Genomic DNA, 9182 nt, shown 5'->3' on the forward strand with positions numbered 1-9182 from the left:
TTTATCTCTCTTACATTTGTATTGTCTGTATCGTGGTTCCCCTACCCCTCGCTCAGCAGCGTTCCTCTTGGTGGCCTCCCTGTCATTATGTTGCAATGGCGGACGATAGTAGCCGCAACATTAAGGTTGAGCCCATGGTTGATACTGCAGTATGTAGTGCCATTTAAGAAATTGTATCTACACTTATGTTGAGACAAACGTAGTGTTTCTAGCAACACGAAACAATTTTCCTACGGTCTATTCCACTTCTAAGGCTCACTCGCCGACATTACCTTCCATGTGTAACTCCGTGCTCTTGGAGCATCCTTCGTCCTCTACTAGAAGGTCGCCTTGTCAACATCTTTGATGCCACGGCCACGCGTGATTCTTCATTGTGTCCACAAACTTTGCAAGCTAGCTGAAGTACTAAAACAATTGTACATGTGTCATGTTACAATCCTCTCACCTCTCAATTTATGGTTTGGATTGATTTTCATTTTTATTATTTTGTCTCATTTCAACCGTTGCTTCAGACATCCCTTCTACTCTTACGACGGGGATCTCCTTCTCAAACATGGCGTAGTGTCCAGGAGCATGGTGTAGAACCCTTTTATAGTACATCAGGTTATTTAGGGTCTTTTATTTATTTTCAACCAAAGGTCTAGATTAGGCAATAATACAGAAGAGTTCTAGTAGTATATTCAGGCCTCAAGAGCCCGGGTAGTTAATTATCATAAATCCTTCAACTGTTTCCACCAAAATCAAGCTGAAGAGAGTAGATTACAAATCTAGGATTGATCCAACCATTCATTGATCCTTACAGAGTTGTTGGCCTGCTGCCACAAATTTTCAATCGGTTTTGCTTGTGAGCATATTGATCTCCTCAAGACATCGATCGATGTTATTGTAAATCCCAAAATAATCAAAAGGTCAAGCTAACCAAATCGTTAATACTTTTCAAACCAAGCGAGGCGGATCACAAGCCCATTGAAGTTCTTCTCACATTAGCAATCAATATGTTTGTCAAGAGGCAAGGGTGTACGGCTAGCGGAGGCGTGCCAATGGTGGATGAGGGAGGCAGCATGGGGATGGTGGGGAGGCGCTCTAGTGTGCGGTGGAGGACCTGGTGGCGGTCGGTGGCTAGCCGCACACGTCTTGGAGGAGGGAGGCATACATCTGCGCCCGCGATAATTTGAATTCACATGAAAGGATAAATCCACCCACACTAGTCTATTGGAAAATAATCAAGTTGGCTTCGTGCCAAACTACTACTCCAAATTAAATCCAATAACTTTTTTTTGCATGAAATTAAATCCAATAATTTGATGCACCGTAAAACTTTATTTGTCTAGGTGTTGAAACAAGGACCATGATATCGTGTACATATACTTTTTGCACACCATCACCGGCATACATTAGATCTGACGCTTCTGAGGTCCACCCGCGGAAGTGAAGTGAATAGTTGGGGCTCCTTCATTGACGGTGAAGTGGGTTATGATAGCTATAGGTGTAATGTGAGCAGTACTACCTCGTCCTGGTTTTTTGGTCTCTTTCGTATTTTACGTCAAATTTTAACCATAAATTTAACTAACAAATATCAATGTATGTCATCAAAAAAATATACCACTAGATTCGTATTTGAACACAGTTTCTCATGATATTGTTTTAGTTATGTATAATTTATATTTTATTAGCTAAAATCATGGTTAAAATATGACACCAAATAGGAGGGGAGTAATGAACCAGGCTGGAGGCAATAGTTTCATCATCACTAACAACAAATCACTTACGGGGTACAAACCCGTCACATGTAACGGATGTCTTGTCGTGATTCTTTGTTTTTTAATGAAGAACCATTTTTTTAAGTATAAGGGCAAGTATATATGATTGTCCTCGATAGTAAAATTTGTTCTTTAGGATGTTGGATAAAAAAAGATTAAGGTCCACCTCCAATCTTCTCAATCTCTAGTAGTTTAGTCGATCTACCCCGTCACTCTCTCCACGAACCTTTTGCCCGTAGTGCCATCAAATCATATCATATCACGCCATTCCTCTCGCAGGCTCATACAAAAACTCTGCTCTGCGGTAGCTTACGTGACCTCCCTGGCCCGACCCTCCATCGGATTCACGTCATGATCGCGTCAGCATTCCCCTCTCTCCAACATAACGATTTTTCAGAACAACAGAGTGAAATTTTTATCTGACGGTCACTGCGCATACCGTTATGGCCCTCTGTCTTCCTGCACACGTCCTCTTTTGCTTGTACGTACGCTCTGCAGCTCCCATGGCCATGGGCCGGTGGGCCCGGAGCTGGGCCAGCGACACGTACGTACGTGCCCCCTGCCCTTGCCTTGTTGTCTACACTGGGTTCCGGCCGGTGTCCCGAACAGTTGGTGCGACAGGTGCCCAAGAACGTACTGTACGTGCGTACAGTGCGCGGCCTCTACCACTCACTGTGCATGTACTTTGACGTGAAAGGAAAGGGTGGCACGCACTGTGCTCGTGGATATATGCGGGCGTGTACCATGGCCACGTTGCGTGGAACACGACGGATTGTCTTTGCTACAGTAACCGCCACCACTCACTAGGCGACTAGTACTTCCTGTCTTCCAAGGTGCCAGAGGAGTACCTTACTGGCAGGGCGATCCGCACGTACGTACACGGCATACCAAGTCACGGTGGTATTCCAGTAGAAAGGAGTCTTCGGTCTCCCACCGTTTTTCTTCGAAATCATCAGCACTTCAGTAACTCAAAGCATCTACATCCAGGCGTCCCATACGACCGGATGAACAGTCCGGACGGCCCGGTCACAAAAAAGCAAAACAGTCGCACGTCATAAAAGGGCCTCAAACACCTTGGTCACGTCCGCGGCGGGTGTTTTAGGGCCGGGATTTGGCCAGTCTACATGTAGATAGGGCTACAAACGAGTCGAGTTCGAGCGAGTTAGTCTAGGCTCAGCTCAATCCATACTAAAATTTGAGCGAGCTCAAAATGTGCGAACCTCAAGGTTAAGCTGTAGAAAGTGGCTCGTGCTCAGCTTGTAACGATCTAGTTTCGAGCTAAATAAGATGATTTTTTAAACCATTTTAAGGCAAATTTTAAAGCAACATATGCCACAATAGAATAGAAAAATCATTATAAATTCGACTTAATCTTTCTCAAGCGAAGACTAGCATTTAATAACAAGAGATCTCGGATAGAAGGCGACCAAGGTGCGCCAGCTCTCAAACTTTAACCAAAATAACAAGATTGAACACAAGGTTGGCCACGTGATGAGAATAAGTTTTCTCCATGCTTAATTTCCATGTTTGCTAGTAGGTAAAATGAAGAAAAAAATCATACATAACATATATGGAAATGAATTATCCTAATTCTTGGCAATAGATATGAAGGTTTTTTTTAAGGTCTTAGATATGAAGGTTATTTAATACACTTATTTGAAATCAAGCTATCGAGCTAAAATTGAGCGAGCCAATGCTGGATCAAGATCGGCTTGTTTCTTGATCGAGCTACAAAAAGTGTTCATACTCAGCTCATTTTTTTTCTAGTCCATCTCGAGTCGAGCTAAAATACGAGTCGATCTTGAGCAGTTTACGAGCCTCGAGATTTTCTTGCAGCTAGATGCTTGCTCTCACGCCGCTGAATTTTCAACTGGCATTATTGCCGCTGGACTGCGCGCTGGTCTACGCAGCGATCCAACCAACAACCGATAGTGTCCAACAAGACGGGAGGAGACTCGATGTCGATCGGTTGATCGCTCGAAGCACGCACGGCCTGGAATGGGCACCGAAGGTTTGCCGCCTATGATTGTGCTCCCAGGCCCTGCGTGAACCGGAGAGAGCGACGCCAAGTGGAGCGCGCCCGGTCGCACGTTTACACGCGCCCGCGCGCGTCATTTTCCCGCCAATTAACCGGGTGGGGAGAGGAGGAATCCGCGACTCTGAGCGCGCAGAAACTATCGCGTTGCGCGTTGGAACGGAGCCGATCGACCGGAGATTCGTGGTCCGCCAGTCTCGGCTGAAATGTATGCACGAATGCTGCTTGCTGTGACAAGCAAAGTCGTCGTAATTAAGCTGGACGCCGCCGTCGTCGGAGTGGACGGACCGTCGCTAGCTGCCGCAACTTGATCAAAGCAAAGCTGTCGCTCACCCGTGTCCCCGCGATCTGTGTCTCCATGGCTGTGCGTGTCTTGGAGACCTGGTCGATCAGATTCAGATCAGGGTGATTGGACAATCAACGCCGGTTTTTACTGCTGCTACAGCGACGTACGGCAGCAGGTCATCATCTGTGTGCCTGTCCGTCCCTGAGATTCGCGCTTGATGGGTTGATCCGTGACCGCGGCGACATGCTTTCTGTATGAAGAGCCCACGGCGGCTGCGCCCCCACGTCGGCGCCGCGCCGACGGCTAAGGATGGGTGCATGCTCGGTCGCGCAAGCCCGTCCTGACAAGATCGACTGCAGCTCCAGTTCCACGCACTTGCCAACTGGAACAGAAGTACTACAGAACAGCTTAAATTCGACCTAGAAACGAACTGCTGCCACACCCAAATTATCTCACGATACGATGAACCGACTGTTCACCGCGTGCACACTCAAACCACACGGCCCGGTTCGATCGATCGATCCAGTTTCTGCGGTGCATGTTTGGGTACGTCGACGACGGGCGAGGCGTCGCCGTCGCCGTCCGTCGGCGAGCCCGCCCGCGGCGGCAGCGGCAGCGGCACCCTTCACCCGGCGCAGGAGCAGCGAAAGCGGCCTCACATGCCGGCCCCCATGACGCGTGCGCCGTGCACGGGGAACACGCGAAGGGACGCCCCTTTCGCGCGTGTACCACAACCTGGATTTGATTGGGGAGGATGTGCATGCAGTACGGTGCCCCGTCTTGATGATCGTCAACTGCTGCCTCAGCCACAAGAGTGGACAGCAGCCAATGAGGGGGCGGTTGGTGGTCTGGTGCGTGCGGGCGGATGCACTTTGGTCACGTTTCTCGCCGCTCGTCCGACATCGCTGCCTGCCGACGGGATATTTGATGCTCTATTCTTTGTTTTTATCTTCACAGATTTTAGTTTGGAGAAATCTCTGTATTGGATGTTCAGCGCTTGTCGTTGCAGAATAAAAATGAAAATGCATGTTTTTTAGAGGAATTACCACATGTCCATTAAACAAACAGAATACAGTGAGTACATATGTGGTCACTTCATGACACAAACAGAGGGTCTAGTGTCTTGAAGATTTGCACAAAAGACTCCCAAAAGGTAAATTTTACAACTTTACTTTGAGGGTCCATATGCCTAACCTAATCATCGCCCATCATTGATCACCGCTGTCGCCGTGGCACCGCCGGAGAAAGACGTGAGCAGTCTTCACACCCAGATCTGAAAGAACTTCATTGCAGACCACGTTGCTTTGTGAACCGATTAAACGGCTCGTCGAAGGCGGCAGAACCAAGTCTTTGTGGCACGTCGGCCGAGGATCATCCCCAAGTCTACTAGATCCCGACCGCGTCGTCTTCATCCAACATGAGCGGAGAAGAAAAGCGTCGTCGCAAGCCACCGTCCGCACACCACATTCCAAGGCACCCACATACTCTGCACCAACCGATGTTATCGCCCAAGAAGACGCCAAGCACCAGCCACCACAATCTAACATTGTCAAGACCAAAGTTCAACGAGACACAAGGGCTACCTGCTTCTTGGCGATGCTGATTGAAGCATCACATGGCGGGGGAGAAGCAGGGCCATCTTATTCCGACGCGAGGTTGATTCCACCACCAATGCAACGCCTCCGAGGAAAACTAAGTCTATCCTATCTAGTCGCCGGAGCGAACCCGCTGGGTTCCCCGGCCCCTCGGGCTGCCCAAGGGGCCGAGGACTCGTAGCCACACCGGCGAAGAAAAGCGACATAGAGATCGCCTCGCGATCGCCTGCGCGAGGCGAGAGAAAAGTTGGAACCGCTCCATTTTGTGGCAATTAAAATGCATGTTAGTGTGGCGTACTTCTCATGTTTTGAACAGAGTCAGTAACCAGACAAATTTCTCCTCACGCGCCTCTTAAGAATCCATACACCCCTTATCGGCTAAACACGATGTTGAGATGAAAAAACATACTGTAAAACATGTCAATCCAATGATGACTTTTGTGGATCCACTTATATAGGTGGGTTGGTGGCGGCTAGTGTTGTAAAGATAAGAGCTTGAATACACCTTGCAAATAATCCAAGAAACATGACAAGTGTAGGGACTACTATAAGGAGACTAAACAAACAATGTTTGCTCGATGACTTTAGGGGGTGAATGTTCAGTGGCGTCGAACACCCGTCAGCCACTGATTGGGATCAGATGTGGAAGAGAAAGAAGTAGAGAGATGAAGAATGAATAAGAGAGTTGAGTGGAGATTTTATTGCAGAGCCATCCTAGAACTTACGGGTGTCAGACATAAACACCGACACCCTTGGGCTTTAGAGAGATAGGTTGATTGGGGAATTGTCATGCATGTTGCCAGTGGCAACAGGTTGTTGTCAATGGCGGTAACACGAGTAGGGAGGGGGGAGTCTATAAGATGATGATCGAGTGGGAGAAGAGGGAGGCGATCAAACAAGAAGAGGGCCTTGGGGCGTCGTTTGCTTCCTAAGGGCATCTCCAACGCCAACCTGCAAATTTCCTCCCGCGCCCGTCTGCGGACAGGGAGGGGGGATCAGTCCGCGGACACAGATGCGAGAGGCGGTCCTCCAACGCTCCCCGCATATATTTCAACAACTTTACGAACCAACCGGACGAAATTCTTGCAAACACAGCGGACTTGTATAAACTATCACATTCATGCAAACATGGCGGGTTTTTATTACATTTGGAAGATTTAGAAAAAAAATCCTACATCTGCCGCCGGCGTCCAACCCTTGTTGTTCACTTCCTGGGACCGCCACCTCCATCCGTGATCTCCACGAGCACCGGCGATACCAATGAAATTCACGATAAATGCGAGCACGGGGACTTGAACCCTTGTGGGGTAGTAATATCGCTGCCTTTCTAACCATCCACCACAGGTTGATTTGCGTGTGAAATTTCTTCCTCGAGTATCAGTGTGAATTATCTCCTTGTGCATTCAATATTGTCTTAGTCATTGACTTCTCTCCTCGCCATTTTTTTGACTTGTCGATCAAATGGCCAACACTCCATGTCTGCCTTTTACTGAAGAGTTCTGTCCATAGCACTCACATTCCTATCAGGTATTGCATTCCGGTCCTGCAACTTGACACCCAGCATAAATCCTCTCCATTCTCCAATACAATTTCCTTTGAGTACGATGGCGTGATTGCACATACTGAAAAGGCTAAGCCAAAGGATATTTGGATAAGCCGTATGATTGAGTCTCAGAATATGAGTACAAAATAAAGTTTGAGGACATAACACATGAAGTTACTCTTAAATCTTAATTGACGTTATGCTGGTGGAAGTGATTCTTTCTTCATCTATACAGAATTTCAGGAGTGTATTTTTGACGCTTCATGCCCGGACAGTTCGCTAGTGTGTCATATCAGCTAACTTGTCTGTTTTTTAGAGAGAAGATAGCTTATTTTTTGAGGATAGAGAGAAAGCTAGGCTTATCTGGTGTGGGTCCACGGTATTTACTCTCTATTTTTCCAGACAAAATAGTTATGGGATCCTATGGTCGAAACCATTTTTTCCCTAAAGACGATCGAAACTATGATTGATTGACACGGAATGATATGTATCGCTCATTGTGAGCGTTTAGACTCCGATCACCCACTAGCACGGAATGATATGTATCGCTCATTGTGAGCGTTTAGACTCCGATCGCTCATTGACACGGAATGATTAGTTTTAAGAATTGTCTTGAAGGTTCATAACCAATTTTGGAAACATCTACGCCCTTCCTGAACTGGGCTTTTTGCTTTTATGGTTTTCTTTTTTCTTGTTTTTCTGTTATTATGTGTTCTTTTTCCTTTTCCGACTTTTTAATAAAAATCACACTCTAAAAAAAATGATAAACATATTTAAATTAAAAATTTTATTCATTTAGAAAAACCAGATTCTATTTCTTTCACGATTTCGATAAATTTTCGTGTTTTCAGAAAAGTATTTGGTAATTTAAAATGTTCAAAATTTACAAAATTGTGCACAATTTCAAGAAATATTCCTCATTTTTCAAAAATGTTGGCAAATTTCAAAGAATGTTAATGTTTTTTGGAAAACAATATGTTCATTTTCAAAAATTTTGATTGATGTTTTTTTTACTTCAACACATTTTTTTGAACTCATGAACTTCTCTCAAATTTTTAACATATTTTATAAGTTTTTGTATTTGCAAAAAAAAAATGAATTCACGATTTTTTCAAATTCGTGGTCAATTTTAAAATTTCTTAAGTTTTTTCTGGTTCTTTTCTATTAGCGCAACTTTTATGAATTCGTAATATTTTTAAATAACTCATGGACACTATTAAATTTTCGAACATTTAGTTTGATTCATAAACTATTTAAAGTTTTCGTGGACCTTTTCTATTGTTCATGAAAAACAATCTGATGGAAAAAAACACAAAGGCCCTATAGATTTTTTCCTTGAGTGATACAGATTTATTTTTTTTTGTTCGGGAAAATATGCCTGATGAAAAAACACAAAGGCCATACATATATTTGTTCGAGTGATATAATTTTTTTGGTTGTTGTTCCTGAAAAAAAAGCCTGATGAGAAAATACAAATGCCCTCTACATATTTTTGTTTGAGTGATACATACAGGCTATGATCGCTAGGGCTAGCGCCATAATGGGTTGTCCCATAGTCGAGCACTGAAGGCGATGGGAGTGGCTGCATTGCGAGCATTTTTGTTGTATACATCGACCCTTTTTAATATCCGATGATCTTATTTAATTATATGACAAATATTTTTTAATATACATTGAACATTTTTTCAATATACACTAAAATTTGCTAATATAACAAAACTTTTTTGCAAAACACATATTGAACAATTTACTAAAATATTTTGTATTCAATTTTACTGGGTTTTTAAAATCTAGCTCCTAAAAAACAACATTCGGTTTTTGGGTGAGAAACTTACTACAAACCGAGGAGAAAAAGCCCGCTAATGGCTGCCTGGGCCGGCCTATTTACCATTTCTTCAGCGAAGCCTTCTTTATTTGTCGCGTGCAGGCAGCAAATAGGATGACCCACTTCTCGATTCCCCAC

This window comes from Triticum dicoccoides, chromosome 4B (genome assembly GCF_002162155.2).
Source record: "Triticum dicoccoides isolate Atlit2015 ecotype Zavitan chromosome 4B, WEW_v2.0, whole genome shotgun sequence".
Lineage (NCBI taxonomy): Eukaryota > Viridiplantae > Streptophyta > Magnoliopsida > Poales > Poaceae > Triticum > Triticum dicoccoides.